The sequence below is a fragment of the Bos javanicus genome, chromosome 21, assembly GCF_032452875.1.
Source record: "Bos javanicus breed banteng chromosome 21, ARS-OSU_banteng_1.0, whole genome shotgun sequence".
Taxonomy (NCBI): Eukaryota; Metazoa; Chordata; class Mammalia; order Artiodactyla; family Bovidae; genus Bos; species Bos javanicus.
The window spans coordinates 47,222,490-47,237,798 of NC_083888.1; the positions used below are offsets into that span (position 1 = coordinate 47,222,490).

At 41.8% G+C, this 15,309-nt stretch overlaps 1 protein-coding gene across 5 annotated transcripts in view; it reads left to right on the plus strand.

Annotated features, from left to right (window-relative positions):
• The first annotated feature begins 8,351 nt into the window (after positions 1-8,351).
• The window catches only part of TTC6 (tetratricopeptide repeat domain 6), a 201,846-nt gene continuing 194,888 nt past the window's right edge, over positions 8,352-15,309 (plus strand). For 2 of the 5 annotated variants that reach the window (XM_061394961.1, XM_061394965.1), the window contains exon 1: positions 8,357-8,529. The gene's annotated coding sequence lies outside the window, so the exon portion shown is untranslated. The other 3 variants (XM_061394966.1, XM_061394963.1, XM_061394962.1) reach the window with 3 other exon arrangements.

Below are 15,309 nucleotides of genomic sequence, written 5' to 3' on the forward strand. Positions count from 1 at the left end.
GAAACTTCTAAAACTCCTGCAGGTGCTGGAATGGGAATAAACCCGTCCCAAGAGATGGGAGAGGGAGGAAGCATCGACTAGGAGAAGACACCAGGGGATGTGGACAGGAATTCCAACAGGGTGGAGGGGCGTGGTCAGGAGTTTGGCACCCAATGGCAACCCACTCCAGCGTTCTTGCCTGGAGAATCCCAGGGACGGGGGAGCCTGGTAGGCTGCCGTCTATGGGGTCGCACAGAGTCGGACACGCCTGAAGCGACTTAGCAGCAGTAGCAGCAGCAACCCACCTTCAATTTGCTGGGGAGCCTGGATGGATACTTTGGGCCTCAGTTTCCCCTGAGTCTGGAGTGGCTGGTGCAGGCCTGATGATCCCACCCAGGGGAACCAGGATCTGTGTGAACTTAGGAAGGAAACCGTTTAGGTGATGGAAGGTGAGGAGGTGTGACTCAGCTCCTAGAGTAGGGAAGTCTCTCTCTGCAAGTTGAGAAGACTCTGGGATAACAGGTAGCACAAAGAGTTTCCTCCGGTTTGCTCTAATTTTGTGCTCTAAGTTTCTTTGTAAATTTTGGGCAAAAGCCTTTCTTTCTTTCTTTTTTCCGTTTTCCAGCATCTCCAAAGACAACAAGCAGCGGGAGGAAAAGTAGAGCTTGTGTTTCAGGTTCCAAGACCGGGCAAAGCCTTCTCAGCAGCCGAAGCAGTGGTCTGCACATGCCTCTGTGCACGGCTGGCACCTCTGAGGCTGGGGGTCTCTCAGTCTTAGTGAATCTCTCATTACACAAGCTCCAACCTGGCTTGTTCTTGCAGTTGACAAGGACTATAGCGTTTATGTTTAAGATCACGGATTTGGAATCAGAGTCCAATCTGTACTCTGTAGGAGACTTGCTATCTCTGAGCCTCCATTTTTTCAACTATAAAATGGGCACATTAGTACCTACCTCACACTAGGTGAGTGCAGAGTGTAAGTACAATAAAAGGTAGCCACAGTCAAGAGCCTTTACAGAAATCTGGGAACCTGGGCGATGCTGGCTGCTGTGGACCGGGCATCTGGGCACACTCGGCCCTCCCTTTTTACCAGTCTTTTGGAGGTAGTCACCAGCTAGGCTCCTGGAAATCACGGTGTCTCCCGGATACAAATGGCAGGGAGAAGGGAGTCCCCACTTGATGACGCTGAGCTCCCAGCCGTGCCTAAGCATCCATCGAGACACTGCCTGTAATCCCCTCCCAATCTTCCCCACCCGCAGGGCCGCTCTCTGTAGAGCAAAGAAATGTGCTTCCTGAAAATGTCCGGTGGCTGCATCAGCTACACCTTTAGGATCTTTAAGGGAGAGGAGGCTCAAGGGGCTAAGAGGTAAGAGATCCCTGTGCCTCCCTCTCCAGAGGACTCGGCAAACCCCAGTGAAAGTCACTCAGCCATGTCCGACCCTTTGGACCTGCCAGGCTCCTCTAACCATGAGATTCTCCCAGGCAAGAGTACTGAAGTGGGTAGTCATTCCCTTCTCCAGCATCTCCAAAGACAACAAGCAGCGGGAGGAAAAGTAGAGCTTGTGTTTCAGGTTCCAAGACCGGGCAAAGCCTTCTCAGCAGCCGAAGCAGTGGTCTTTTAGAATTATTTGATAAAGATTCCCTTTAAAAAATAGTTTCTATCTGAGAGTCCAAGTCCATTGGAAATGAAGCAAGCATGCTGAAGACCCTAAATGATACTTTGCATATACTTTGCACGTGTAGGAAAGCTTAGTAGGGGACAGGGGCCTAATCAAGACAAATAGTAAAGACCAAGCCACAAGAGGATTTTGCCCCATACACATAGATCTAACTGATGGGGTAAAAATTCACAAGCTGATTATCACCTCCCACTAAGGAGGCTTGGAAGAGCTAGAGTCTGGGGGTGCATTCCTGAATCTCTTGCATAACGACCCACATATTTCAGACAGGGCTTGGATGGGCTAAGACAACTCTAGTAAGATTTTGAATTCTGCTTCACTTAGTTACCAGAACCGGGGGAATAAAATAAAATATTTCCTTTGCTGGAGGACAGACAAACAACACACCTTCAAAGCTTATTAATTTTCCTTGGGTTGGTATTGGGGAGTTGCCTTCGGGGGAGGTGGGCTGGTACACAGAAGTCTCAAGCAGCAATGAATCTCTAGCTAAATGCAGCTTCTGTTTTTACAGCTTACTTAGGGAGAATTGTTAGTTTTTCTAAGCATAAACCGAGCATTGGTTCTCTAAGCTCAGTGTTTAGGCTACAAAGCACATCCAACAGTCTTATATGCCTTTAGAAAAAAAAAATGTCTCTGACCCCAAACGTAGCAAAATCTCTAGTGCATTACCATGCTTGGAGAACATCTAAGCAAAGCCCTTTGGAAGTGTAAAGTGTAACTGGAATGTCAAATACCAGCCACCACCTCCAAGGAAAATAAATCCCTCATTCTCAGCCAGGTACACCTGCTTTGGACAAGGCTTATTAGTGTTATTTGTGTCTTTTCAAGTGGATAGTTTTACTCACAGACTTTTCTTTCTACTCAATGCTTGCTATTTTTATCTTACCTTAAAAATCCTGAGATCAGGCCTGGCGCCAGACTTCTGAGACATCCCACGGAAGGATGGTTGCTGGCTTCCCAGGGGTCCATTCCTGAACTCAATTAGCTCAGGTGTTGTCAAATCAGAGTTTGGGGTCTGGAGAGAAGCCTGGCATATGTTAATTAGGTCAGCAAGGTGGGAGTGGGGAAATGGGTGAGCAGGCTAGGAGTGAGCAATGCCAAGGAGGACCCTAAGGTGGGGGAAGTGTCTCAGTTCATTAGTTTGTGTGGATTAAAGCAGTACAGTAGTAGTAGACTTTGGGTAGTAGACTTTGCTTGTTCTTCTCTGTTATTCTTCTGAGCTTCCTTCTCTGGTCCTCTGCCCCAGAGACCAATCTCTATGAGTTGCATTGATCCATTTTCCTTGCCTTGGGGCTTCCAGTTGGATTTGGCCAATGTGGGGATAATGATGCCAGCAAGGAGAGCAGAAGAAGAGAGCAATAGGAGTACTTAACTCCTGCTTTCTCCCTGCATCAGTGTGGCTTTGTCCTTAACTGCCTTTTTGGCTCTAGTTCCTATCAGGCAACCCCTCTCTCCAGTCTCAGCTCTCACCAGGCACTGCTCACACCATTTTTTTTTTTTTAATACCTTTCCCCCTTCAGATCAAGGGTGATAATACCTCTGTGCTGTTGCTACACCTTGAATGTTAGTTCCCTTTAATCCTGCCTGCATCCTGTAAACAGCTCTCTCCATTCTCTCTGTGTTACGCCTCCAACACACCACCTTTTGAGCATGCCATCTGTCTCAGGTGGGAATCTAACTGATAAGGAGGGGAATGGAAGTCAAATACAGTGTCTTTAACTTTTTCCAGCGTGGTCCTCATACTGTACTCATCGAAAGGCTGTACCCTTTCCTCGTCATCATGGGTGGAGTGCAGCTGTGATGCTTTCAGGGTTGTGGTGGTGGTTGCTTCCTGCAAGCAAGGCTGCAGGGTAGTGAACTCTGAGTATATTTGTTTTATATTCCATGTTAATTTGCTAATTTGCACTTGATATCATTATGAAAGTAATTAATGTTAAAACCAAGTACTGATATTATTCAAGTTTTTTTTTTTTTTTTTTTCGGTGAACCGATCTTTGCTATAAACCTAAGACTGAGACTTATGCTTCTAGTGGGTTGTGTGAATATAACCAGACACTAAACTAGGTCTAGGCTAGTAGGTGGGTCTAGTAGTAAGGAATCCACTTGCCAACGTAGGAGGTGCAAGAGATATGGGTTCAATCCCTGGGTTGGGAAGATCCCCTGGAGTAGGAAATGGCAACCCATCCCATTATTCATGTCTGGAAAATTTCATGGGCAGAGGAGCCTGATGGGGCACAGTCCATGGGACCACAAAGAGTCGGACACAGCTGAGTGACTGAGCACAAAGTAAGTCCAGTGACCCTGGGGCTCCTGGGAAATACACTCTCCATGGCCGGAGCATCTCTCTCTTTCTGATCTTTGGAATGTTAAGTCTAGAGTTCAGTTCTCCCTACACCTGTGCCCTGGCAATAACTTGGTCTTGACTAATGCTAATTCAGTGACATTATTTAGCTGTGTCTCTCAATGAGCACTCTCCGTGTCCCAGGCTCTGTGCGAGACACTAAGGAGATTTGGTTTAAGACAAAGAGTTTTGCCTTCTAATGATTAAAATAATTCTTCAGTATCATTATCGTTAAATTTTGCATATCTCTATTAGTAGAAAAAGTCAACAAAAATGAACTTTCTAGATCAAAAGATACATAAGTGTTTAAGACTCATGAGACATTTTGCTATAAAACATCTAGCAGAACAGCAAGAGATAGCCACACTTGTGTGCATGTACCCCGCCACTTTGTAGTCTGGCAAACATTACATAAAACTGTTTTAATTTTACATGTCAAAGATTACTACTGAAGTTGAATATTTTAATATTTCTATTTGCCAGAAGTATTTCTTCTTTTGGGAGCTCTCTTCACACTTTCTTTAGCCAATTTCAAGTTTTGATGTCTTATCTATTTTTCATTTAAAGACTATTAATCCCATGTCTACTGTAAATATTGTGCATTTTCCACTAAGTTTTCATTTACACTATAATTTTGTTTATTTTTAGATGCATGGGTTTTAAAAAAACACATCCATCAGTATTTTCATTTGTAGTTTCTGCCTCTTATAGTTCAATGCTTACAGGTCTTTTCTATACCTGCTACTCTTGTGTATAACAAAATCTTTCATCCAGTTGGAATTTATTATATGAAGTGAAGGTATAATTTAGTCATCATTTATTTTCCAAATAGTTAGACCTTTGGGCAGGCTCTAGTGGTGTGGGACCTTGAATTCTCTTTGGAAAACTTTGGAATTTGTTCTGTGAGAGAACATGCGAGGTACAGAAGCTGAATGTTCCATTGGATCTTCCTTGACTTGCTGTGCAGTGAACCAAAGGGGGCTCCAAAAGGAGATGACAAGAGAATGGGTAGAGGGCAGTTTGAGAGTGATAAAAAGCAGATGAAATCAGTGTTCCAATGATGAGTGAGTAATTTTACGTCACTCTTTTAAGTTCTCTCTTTAAGACGGCACTAAAATTATTAACATTTTCATATGATGGCATTTCAGTATCAACGAAGAATCTGAAATATTTTTAGATTAATGCATGATTGGATGGAGGAGCCTGGTAGGCTGCAGTCCATAGGGTTTCGAAGAGTCAGGCAGGACTGAGCAACTTCAGTTTCACTTTTCACTTTCATGCATTGGAGAAGGAAATGGCAACCCGCTCCAGTGTTCTTGCCTGGAGAATCCTGGGGACTGGGGAGCCTGGTGGGCTGCTGTCTATGGGGTCACGAAGAATCCAACACAACTGAAGTAACTTAACAGCAGCAGCTTAGTCACTCAGTTGTGTCCGATGACCCCATGGACTGTAGCCTTCCAGGCTCCTCTGTCTATGGGATTCTCCAGGCTAAAAGCAAGAATACTGGAGTGGATAGCCATTTCCTTGTCCCAGAACTCTTCCTGATCCAGGGACTGAACCCAGGTCTCCTGCATTGCAAGCAAATTCTTTACTGTCTGAGCCGTAACTGCCATCCCTCCTCCTCCTTCCTTTCTCTCTTGCCCCTCCTTTCCTCTTTTGTCACTTTGTTCCTTCCCTCCTTTTTTTTTCTTTTCTTTTTTGGTGAAAGCAGACCTAGAATAGAATTTCTAGTACAGGATTGACTACTGCTGCTGCTGCTAACTCGCTTTAATCATGTCAGCCCACCAGGCTCCCCTGTCCCTGGGATTCTCTAGGCAAGAACACTGGAGTGGGTTGCCATTTCCACTACTAGCTCAAGGTAAATCCTTAATCTCTTTGAACATTAGTACTTTATCTATAAAATGAAGCTAATAGTACCTGGCTTATGGATCTCATTATCTGAATACTTACATACTATTTTTGATTACCAAAAATATTAATGAACAGTATTTATTTACCACTTAAATTGTTTCCTCATCATATGATAGGCATATTTTAAGGTTACATTAATTTTTGAATTTTTCCAGCTCAGAAATATGGCCTGTATGTTTTTTGTGTGCAGCCTCCAGGATGGTACCAAGAACAATTAGTCATCTTCTAAGCTCTTGGTTATTTGCTTATTGTTTTAATTGGCACAGAAAACTAATTTTCTTACTGTCTGAAGGGGTTACTCCCATGCTTAGAATGAAGCTGCCCTCATGAAGCATCCACAGGACAGTGAGATGTGAGGAGGGTGGCAGGGCCTTCTCTGTAGAATGCTTCTCATTTTGTGAGCATTCAGCAACCATTTTTGAACTCATTGTGTTAGGGGGTAAAGCAACAAACCTTCAAGGTAAGAGTATTGTCTCCATTTTACAGATGAGGTTGCAGAAACCCTGAGAGGGAAGCAACTTGCCCAAGTGGCAAAGCTAGACATCCTCACCTGGCTTTGGACATCTCCAGAGCAGGAGTGTCCCTCAGGGAGGCCTCACTGAGATGCCTGAGTGTATCCACCTCCTCAGCCGGGCTGCTCTAAGACCCAGCACCAGGGAATGTATAGCACCAGCACCAGCACCAGCAGCAGCAGCATTCTTGGAAAGCATAAAACAGCTGGAAAGCATGCTTCCCGCTTCCAGCATTTGGAGTCTCATGGAGGACTTCCAGAAGGTTTTATCTGCCACTTTCTCGATCTCGCTTATTAGTTGCTTGGGTATTTGGAGAAAGACAGGTTGGTAGAGAGTTATTGCTGCTGTTCAGTTGCTAAGTCGAGTCCGACTACTTTCGACCTCATGGACTGCAGCACACCAGGTTTCCCTGTCCTTCACCATCTCCTGCAGTTTGCTCAAACTCATGTCCATTGAGCCGGTAATGCCATCCAACCATCTCACCCTCTGTCGACCCCTTCTCCTCCTGCCCTCAGTCTTTCCCAGCATCAGGGTCTTTTCCAGTGAGTTGGCTCTTCACATCAAGTGGCCAAAGTATTAGAGTTTCAGCTTCAGCATCAGTCCTTTCAATGAATATTCAGGGTTGATTTCCTTGAGGATTAACTGGTTTGATCTCACTGTAGTTCAAGGGACTCTCAAGAGTCTTCTCCAGCACCACAGTTTGGAAGCATCAATTCTTTGGTGCTCAGCTTTCTTTATGGCCCAACTCTCACATCTGTACATGACTACTGGAGAAACCATGGCTTGGTATAATATATGGAGCTTTGTTGGCAAAGTGATGTCTCTACTTTATAAAATGCTATTTAGGTTTGTCATGGTAGAGAGTAGAGGAATATAAAATAAACATTTTTAAGGGCCTGCTAAGTGCCAGATTGAGCAAAGCACTATCATCTCCATGGTTTCATTTAGTGGTTTTTCTTTTTGCCTTTTTAAACAATGATGACATAAACACAGGAAAATGAGCGAAACAGAGAATAGCTTTTCTAAAGGAAAAAACTCAAACAGCCATCACCAACTTTAAAAACTAGAACACTGTTAGCACCTCATGATTCTTCACTGTCCATCCACTCACCATCACCTTCTTCTCTCCTGGGATGATTACTATCTTGACTTATGGTTGTTACTTTCTTGTGTTTATTTGTAGTATATCTGCTGAGCCTGCATCCATAGCACTATAGTTTTTGCTGGCTTGGGTTTTAAACTTTATATAAATGGAATTGTATGGTATGTATTCTTTTGGGTATAGTTTCATAGTTCAACATAACATTAGTTAGAGATTTATGTATATATTCCCCACAGATCTTTCTTTATTTCTTTCAAGTATAGCATTGCATTTATGAATAAAAGTGAAGTCGCTCAGTCGTGTCCGACTCTGCGACCCCATGTACTGTAGCTCACCAGGCTTCTCTGTCCATGGGATTCACTAGGCAAGAATACTGGAGTGGGTAGTCATGGCCTTGTCCAGGGGATCTTCCCAACCCAGGGATCGAATCTTTGTCTCCTGGTCTCCTGCATTGACAGGTGGATTCTTTACCACTGAGCCACCAGGGAAGCCCCTATGTAGTGTAGACATACAGCTTAAAAACCCCTGAAAAAAAGAAAAGAAAGCTTCAAGTTTTGTAGTCCAGTATTATTCATTAAAATGTAGAAATAACCAGAGTGCCAAGAAAGCAAGTGGGTTAAACTGAGCAAAATTGGCGATCTAGGAGACTCTAGTCCAGGAAGCTCTTTGGAATCTCCGGGGAGATGCGGTCTCAAGCGTTTGTGCTCACACTCCAAAGCGGTCCTAAAGCTGGTTCTCCGAGGCAGAATCCGCGAGTGGGCGCCCGCAGTGCAGATGAATCCAATCCTTCAGGTCCAGGACCAGGGGGAGGGGGCGGGGGCGGAGACGGGTACCGGAGGGAGTAGCGCTTGGCTTGTTGCTAGGCGACGACGCGCGTTCTGACGGCCAGCTGTGCGAGTCCGCCGGCCGCTGAGTCCCTGAAAGGCCGGTTGGAGACTGGGCCGCGGGGTCGGCCTGCCAGCTTCTCCGTCACATGAGTAGGAGCAGAGGCCTCCCGGGAGGCGGGTGAGAGGAGGACGCGGACTGGGGCGCGGGGAACTTGGTTTGGGAGGCTTTGAGAAGGAATGGCTGCGTTATTTTGGCGGAGCAGTTGTCACCTCTGTTCCGCCCCTCTAATCTCCAGGAAAATCTGGGCGGAAAAGAGTTGAGGTTGGAGAAGGGCTTGAGGCTGGGAGCACGAGTCAAGGAGGATCTGGGAGGAGTGAAAATCTAGTGGGAGGGAATAATAGATAGATTATGATGACCAACTGTGAGGGAAATAGGAAGAGCTAGGAAGGCAAAAAGCAGGAGTGGGGGGTGGGGTGGGGGATGAATCGGAGGGGTTAGGGGGAGGCTGAAAGGTCACAATAGAGGAATTTAACTTCCAATTCCTTGACCTTTTCTGCTATCCCTTGACAGGGGCTGCTTGTTTGGGACAAACCTCACACACCTCCTTTGGTGACCTTCCCCACTTAGGTCAGTGTGTCTAATTTCGGAATAGGGAGCTCTTACTGAGTTTGACCCTAAAATTCTTCGATAGGCAGTGGGACACTCTAGGATTACTCTGAGAATTATTCGGTACTGAAGGCCACAGATCCACAATCTGCTGTGGACTAGCACTGCAAGGATCCGAAGAAATATAATAATTCTTTTTATTTTAAGCATTCAAATGTAAATTTAACATGTTTTTTCCTATTTACAGCTTCATAGAGATATAATTTGTATTCACTAAGATGTACGGAACGTATGGTTTTTATAATGTTCAGGTGTACAGTTTGATGAGTTTTGATAGCTGCAAACACTTTTCAAGCAATTCCTGCAATCAAGATAACAGAACCTTTTTCATATCTCTGCTGCCTTTGCTATCTAGCCCTGCACTCACCCTCTCCCACCACCTTCAACTACTGATCTGCTGTGTAATATCGTAGAAGCAGTTACATTTTCTACTAGTTTATATAAATGGAAGCATCCATTGTGTCTGGGTTCCTTTACTCAGCATAATGATTTGCCATGGCCTTTGCCGTGATTGAGCTTCCCAGGTGGCGCTGGTGGTACAGAACTCACCTGCCAATGCAGGAGACATCAAGAGTCCAGGGTTTGATCCCTGGGTGGGAAAGATCCCCTGGAGGCTGGAACGGCAACCCACTCCAATATTCTTGCCTGGAGAATTCCATGGACAGAGGAGTCTGGCAGGCTACAGCCCACAGGGTTGCACAGAGTCGGACATAACTGAAGGGACTTAGCATGCAGGCATTGTCTTCATTACTGTAGTAAATAGTAAGTTTTGAAACTGAGTAGTGTTAAGTCTACCTTTTTCTTTTAAAAAATCAATTTAGCTATTTTAAAACATTTGAATTTGTGAATACAATTTAGAATAAGCTTGTAATTTCTAGAAAAAAAAAGTCTGCTGTAATTTTGATTGGGAAGGCATGAAATCTATAGATCTATTTGGGGAGAATTACCATTTTAACAATAGTCTTGCAGTTTATGAATATGGTCCCTAAATTTATGTTAATTAATCTTAGCAGTGTTTTGTAATTTTCAGTGTAGAGACTTTGGACATATTTTGTTAGATTAACTCCTAAATACTTTATGTGTTTTTTCCCAATTGTTTGATGTTAGGATATAAAAATGCTGCTGAGTTTATATATTAACCTTGTATTGTACAACCTAGATAATTCATTCATTAGTACTAGTAATTGTTTTGTGGATTTCTTGAGATTTTTAACATTGAAATCACATCATCTGCAAATAGGGACAGTTTTCCTTTTTAGTTTTTTAAAAAAATATTTATTGACTGATTTTGGCGGTGTTGTCTTACTTGTGGCATGCAGAATCTTCCCTGCCTCATTTGCGATCTTTTGCATGGATTCTGTAGTTGTGGCATGCATGCTCCAGACGTGTGGGCTCAGTAGTTGCAGTACACTAGCTTAGTTGCTCCGCTGGCACTGAGGGATCTTAGTTCCCCAACCAGGGATCAAACCTGCATCCCCTGCATTGCCAGGCAGATTCCTAGCCACTGGACCACCTGGGAGGTCCCTCCTTTTTAGTTTTTATTTCTTTTCCCTGCCATGTTGTAATGGCAGGTACCCCCAATACAACGTTGAATAGATACAGTAAGAGTTGAGGCATTTTTGCCTAGCTTTCAGTTTTAGGGCGGAGAAGGCAATGGCAACCCACTCCAGTACTCTTGCCTGGCAAATCCCATGGATGGAGGAGCCTGGTGGGCTGCAGTCCATGGGGTCGCTAGGAGTCGGACGCGACTGAGCGAGTTCACTTTCACTTTTCACTTTCATGCATTGGAGAAGGAATGGCAACCCACTCCAGTGTTCTTGCCTGGAGAATCCCAGGGACGGGGGAGCCTGGTGGGCTGCCGTCTATGGAGTCACACAGAGTCAGACCCGACTGAAGCGACTTAGCAGCAGCAGCAATTTTAGGGGGAAAGCAAAAATAAAATATTAGCTGCAAGTTTTAAAAAAATTTCTCTTAATCAGATTGAGAATGTTCACTATGCTTCATAGCTTTCCTAGAGTTATTTATTTTTATCACAAAAAGTGTTGAATTTTGTCTTGTGATTTTCCGTTATCTATTTAAATGATCAATTTTTTTCTCCTTTACTTTGTTAATGTTGTGAAATATATTGATTTTTAATGTTAAATCAACTTTTCAACTCTGGGGTAAACTATGTGGTTAGGATATATTATTCTTTTCAAAAATATATTTTTGGATTTATCTGCTTTTTTATTTAAAAATTTTGCATCTGTGTTTATGAGGGATATTTATGTAATTTTCCTTTTTTAAAAGAATGTCTTTGTCAGATTTGGTAGTAGGATTATGTAAATCTCAAAAAATGAGTTCCTTCCTCTCTTTTCTGAAAATATTTGTATAAGACTGATGTTATTTCTTTCATGAGTGGGGTTTGAGAGAACCATCTGGGCCTGGAAATTTCTTTGTGGTAAGATTTTTGATAAAAAATATATTAATTCAGATTTTCTTAACTATTCAGATATTCTGTTTCTTTAATTTTGGTAAATTGTAGTTTTCAGAGATTAACCCACTTCATCTTAATTATTGGCATAAAGTTATCATATTCTCTTATCATCCTTTACTATCTCTAAGATCTGTTGTGAACATCCTCTTTTCATTCCTTTTATAGGTGATTTTGTTCTCTTTTGTTTTTGGATGGTCTAGCTAGGGGGTGATAAAAATTTTATTGATTTTTTTTTTAAGAACCAGCTCTTGGTTTTCTTAATTTTCTCAATTATTTTCTGGCTTCTATTATTTGATTGATATATGTCTTTGTACTTACATTCTTCTGTTTACTTTGTATATACTTTACTGCTCTTTTTCTAGATTCTTAAAGTAGAAACTTAGGTGATTGATTTTAGACCTATTTTTCTTTTTGATTTAAGCATTTAAACTGTACTTTTCCTTCTAATCAGTGCTTTAGCTGTGTCCCACACATTGATATACTGTATTTTTATTATTACTTAGTCTAAAATGTTTCCTATGATTTCAATAATTTTTTGTATTGTTTTATTATTTATTAACTTTTTATTACACCTTTTTGTATTACTTTAAAACAATGTATCTTGCGGGAATTCTCTGGTGGTCCAGCAGTTAGGACTCCACCTTTTCACTGGGGTGGCCTGGGTTTAGTCCCTGATCAGAGAACTAAGATCCTGCAAGTCATACAGTGTGGCCAAAAAAAAAAAAAAAAAAGTGTTTCTCTAGGAGTTACAATACTGTGGCCACCTGATGCTAGAAAAGATTGAGGGCAGGAGGAGAAAGGGGCAACAGAGGATGAGATGGTTGGATGGCATCACTGACTCAATGGACATGAGTTTGAGCAAACTCCGGAAGACAGTGAAGAATAGGGAAGCCTAGCGTGCAGCAGTTCATGGGGTTGCAGAGTCAGACATGCTTAGTGACTCAACAACAACAAGGAATTACAATATAGACCCTTAATATTTCATGGTCTAGAGTTAATATTGAACTAGTTCACATAAAGTGCAGAAATATTAACAGCCATAGTTCCCTAATTAGCTGCTCAGTGGTGTCTGATTTTTGGCGACCCTATAGACTGAAGCCCACCAGGCTCCTCTGTCCATGGAATTCTCCAGGCAAGAATGCTGGGTGGGTAGCCATTCCCTTCTCCAAGGGATCTTCCCAACCCAGGGATTGAACCTGGGTCTCTTGCATTGCAGGCAGATTCTTTATGGTCTGAGCCACGAGGAAGCCCCACAGTTCCCTTACCCACCCCCATTCCAGTCTCTTTAGTGTTGGCATATGCATTACATCTGTGTATACAGATACTCCACAAGACAATGTTGCAATATTTATACAAAGATGGCTTGTTAAATACACACAGATATTTGCCATTTCTGATCTTCTTCATTCATTCCTGAAGAATTTGATTTTCCACTGATACAGTTTTCCTTCAGTCTAAAACTGTCTTTAGCATTTGTTACAGCTTTAGTCTGCTGGTGAGTTATTCTCCTAGTTTTCCTGTATTTTAGTTGTGTCTTCATTTTGTTTTCATTTTTTTAAAGAATATACTTGCTAGATATCTAATTCTGGGTTGGCACTTTTTTTTTGTCTTTTGGCATGTTACGAATCTTGTTTCACTTTCCTGCGGTCTCAGAGGTGTTTCGTGGGAAGTTCATGGTCATTTGAATTATTTCCCTTAATTAATGTGTTGTTTTTCTGTTTCCTTCAGTATTTTATGTTTGTGTTTGGTTTCCAGCAGCTTACATGTAATTTTCTTTATCTAGTTTGCAATAATGAAAGCCTCTTTGTTATAAACTTTTGAATCTATAAATGTATGTATTTCTCCAAATTTTGGATGTTTGCAGACATCATTTCTTCAAATAGCTTTCCACCCCATTCTCCTCCCTCCTTTTGCGCTACCAATAATCCATGTGTTAGAGCTTTTGATATTTTCTCACAAGGTTCTGAGGACTTCTTTTTCTCAAAACTTTTTCTCTCTCTTTTAAATATTGGATAATTTCTGTTAATTTATCTTCTAGTTTACTGACTCTTTCTTTAACATCCCTACTCCACTAGTCAAATTTTTATTGACAATGTTATATTTTTTCATATATAAAATTTCTATTTATTTCTCTTCTAAGATTTTGTCTTTTTATTCCTCTTTAACATATTTTCCTTTACTTCATTGAGTATAGCTATAATAGTTGCTATAAAGTCCTTGTTTAATAATTTCAACCTCTGCGTCATCTCTGGACTGGCATCAGTTAATTATCTTTGCCCTTGACATTGGGTCACATTTTCCTGGATCTTTTTATGCAAAGTATTTTCTTGTTATATCCTGGACACTGTGAATGTTTGTGTAAACTCTGGGTTCTGTTGTAGCTCTCTGAAGAAGGTTTATTTTTTTCATTTTTTCATTTCATTTTTCATCTTCATTTACTTTTCTCACTTCATTTAATTTTCATTTAGAAAACATTTTAGATTAAATAATAGTGAAAATACAACATATCAAAATGTGTGCTGCTGCTGCTGCTGCTGGCTGCTAAGTCGCTTCAGTCGTGTCCGACTGTGCTACCCGATAGACGGCAGCCCACCAGCCTCCGGGGTCCCTGGGATTCTCCAGGCAAGAACACTGGAGTGGGTTGCCATTTCCTTCTCCAATGCATAAAAGTGAAAGTGAAAGTGAAGTCGCTCAGTCGTGTCCGACTCCTAGCGACCCCATGGACTGCAGCCTATCAGGCTCCTCTGTCCATGGGATTTTCTAGGCAAGAGTACTGGAGTGGAGTGCCATTGCTTTCTCCTCAAAATGTGTGGGATACAGCTAATGCATTGTTTAGAGGGAAAAGTACAGCTTAAATGCTTAAACCAAAAAAAGGAAATTTACCAGGTTAGACTCACTGTAAGCTCTATTTCATTCTCTGTGATTGGAGGTTAAGTTCAGCTAATTCTCAGTTCAGCTCTTTAAGCCTTTGCTTCTATTTCCTATATGATTTTTAATCAGCACAATATGTTCTAGTAACTGTTATTGAGCTTTGAGTTTGTCCCACATGTGCATGGTTCTGAGGTCAGTCTAGACTTGTATGGGGTTTAGACACAGAATTGGAGATTAACTTCTCTGACTCTCTTTCCTCTGGAATTTCTCTCTCACTCCACAGTGGTGGTTGTTGTCTGGACTCTTTTCTCTAATTCTTCTGGCCAGAAGTCTAGCAAGAAAAGATAAAACATGGAGAGGAAAAACAGGCAGAAAGAGCTTTTAGCTGTTCTATTACCTATTATGTATTTATGTATATATATATTTTCTATGTATGTATGAGTATTCACAAGGGGTATGGACATACTCTAGGTACTGGTTATAAAGAGTTAACTAAGTTAAGCTTTTATAGTTACTGAAATTTCTGTGAGCCTAAGAATACTGGAGTGGGTAGCCTTTCCCTTCTCAGGGGATCTTCCCCACTCAGGACTCAAACCTGGGTCTCCTGCATTGCAGGCAGATTCTTTACCAGCTAAGCTACCAGAGAAGCCTCTGAATAGTTTAGAAAAACATCTTTTTGGAGCTTGAAGACAGCGTTTCTCTATTTTCTCTATCATTTTTAACCAGCATGATATGTGTCAGTTATTATTATTGATATTACTAGGATTAAAGGCAGGAAAGCATGTATTATAGAAAGTGTGGGATAATAGAAAAAATTGCTATTATCCCATTTCTTAGAAAAATCATTAAAATATTTGTATATTTCCTTTTGGACTTTTTAATAAATTATCAGTGGGCAGACAGATCTCATTTCTACCAGTGATATTTCAAAAGCCAATGTGATT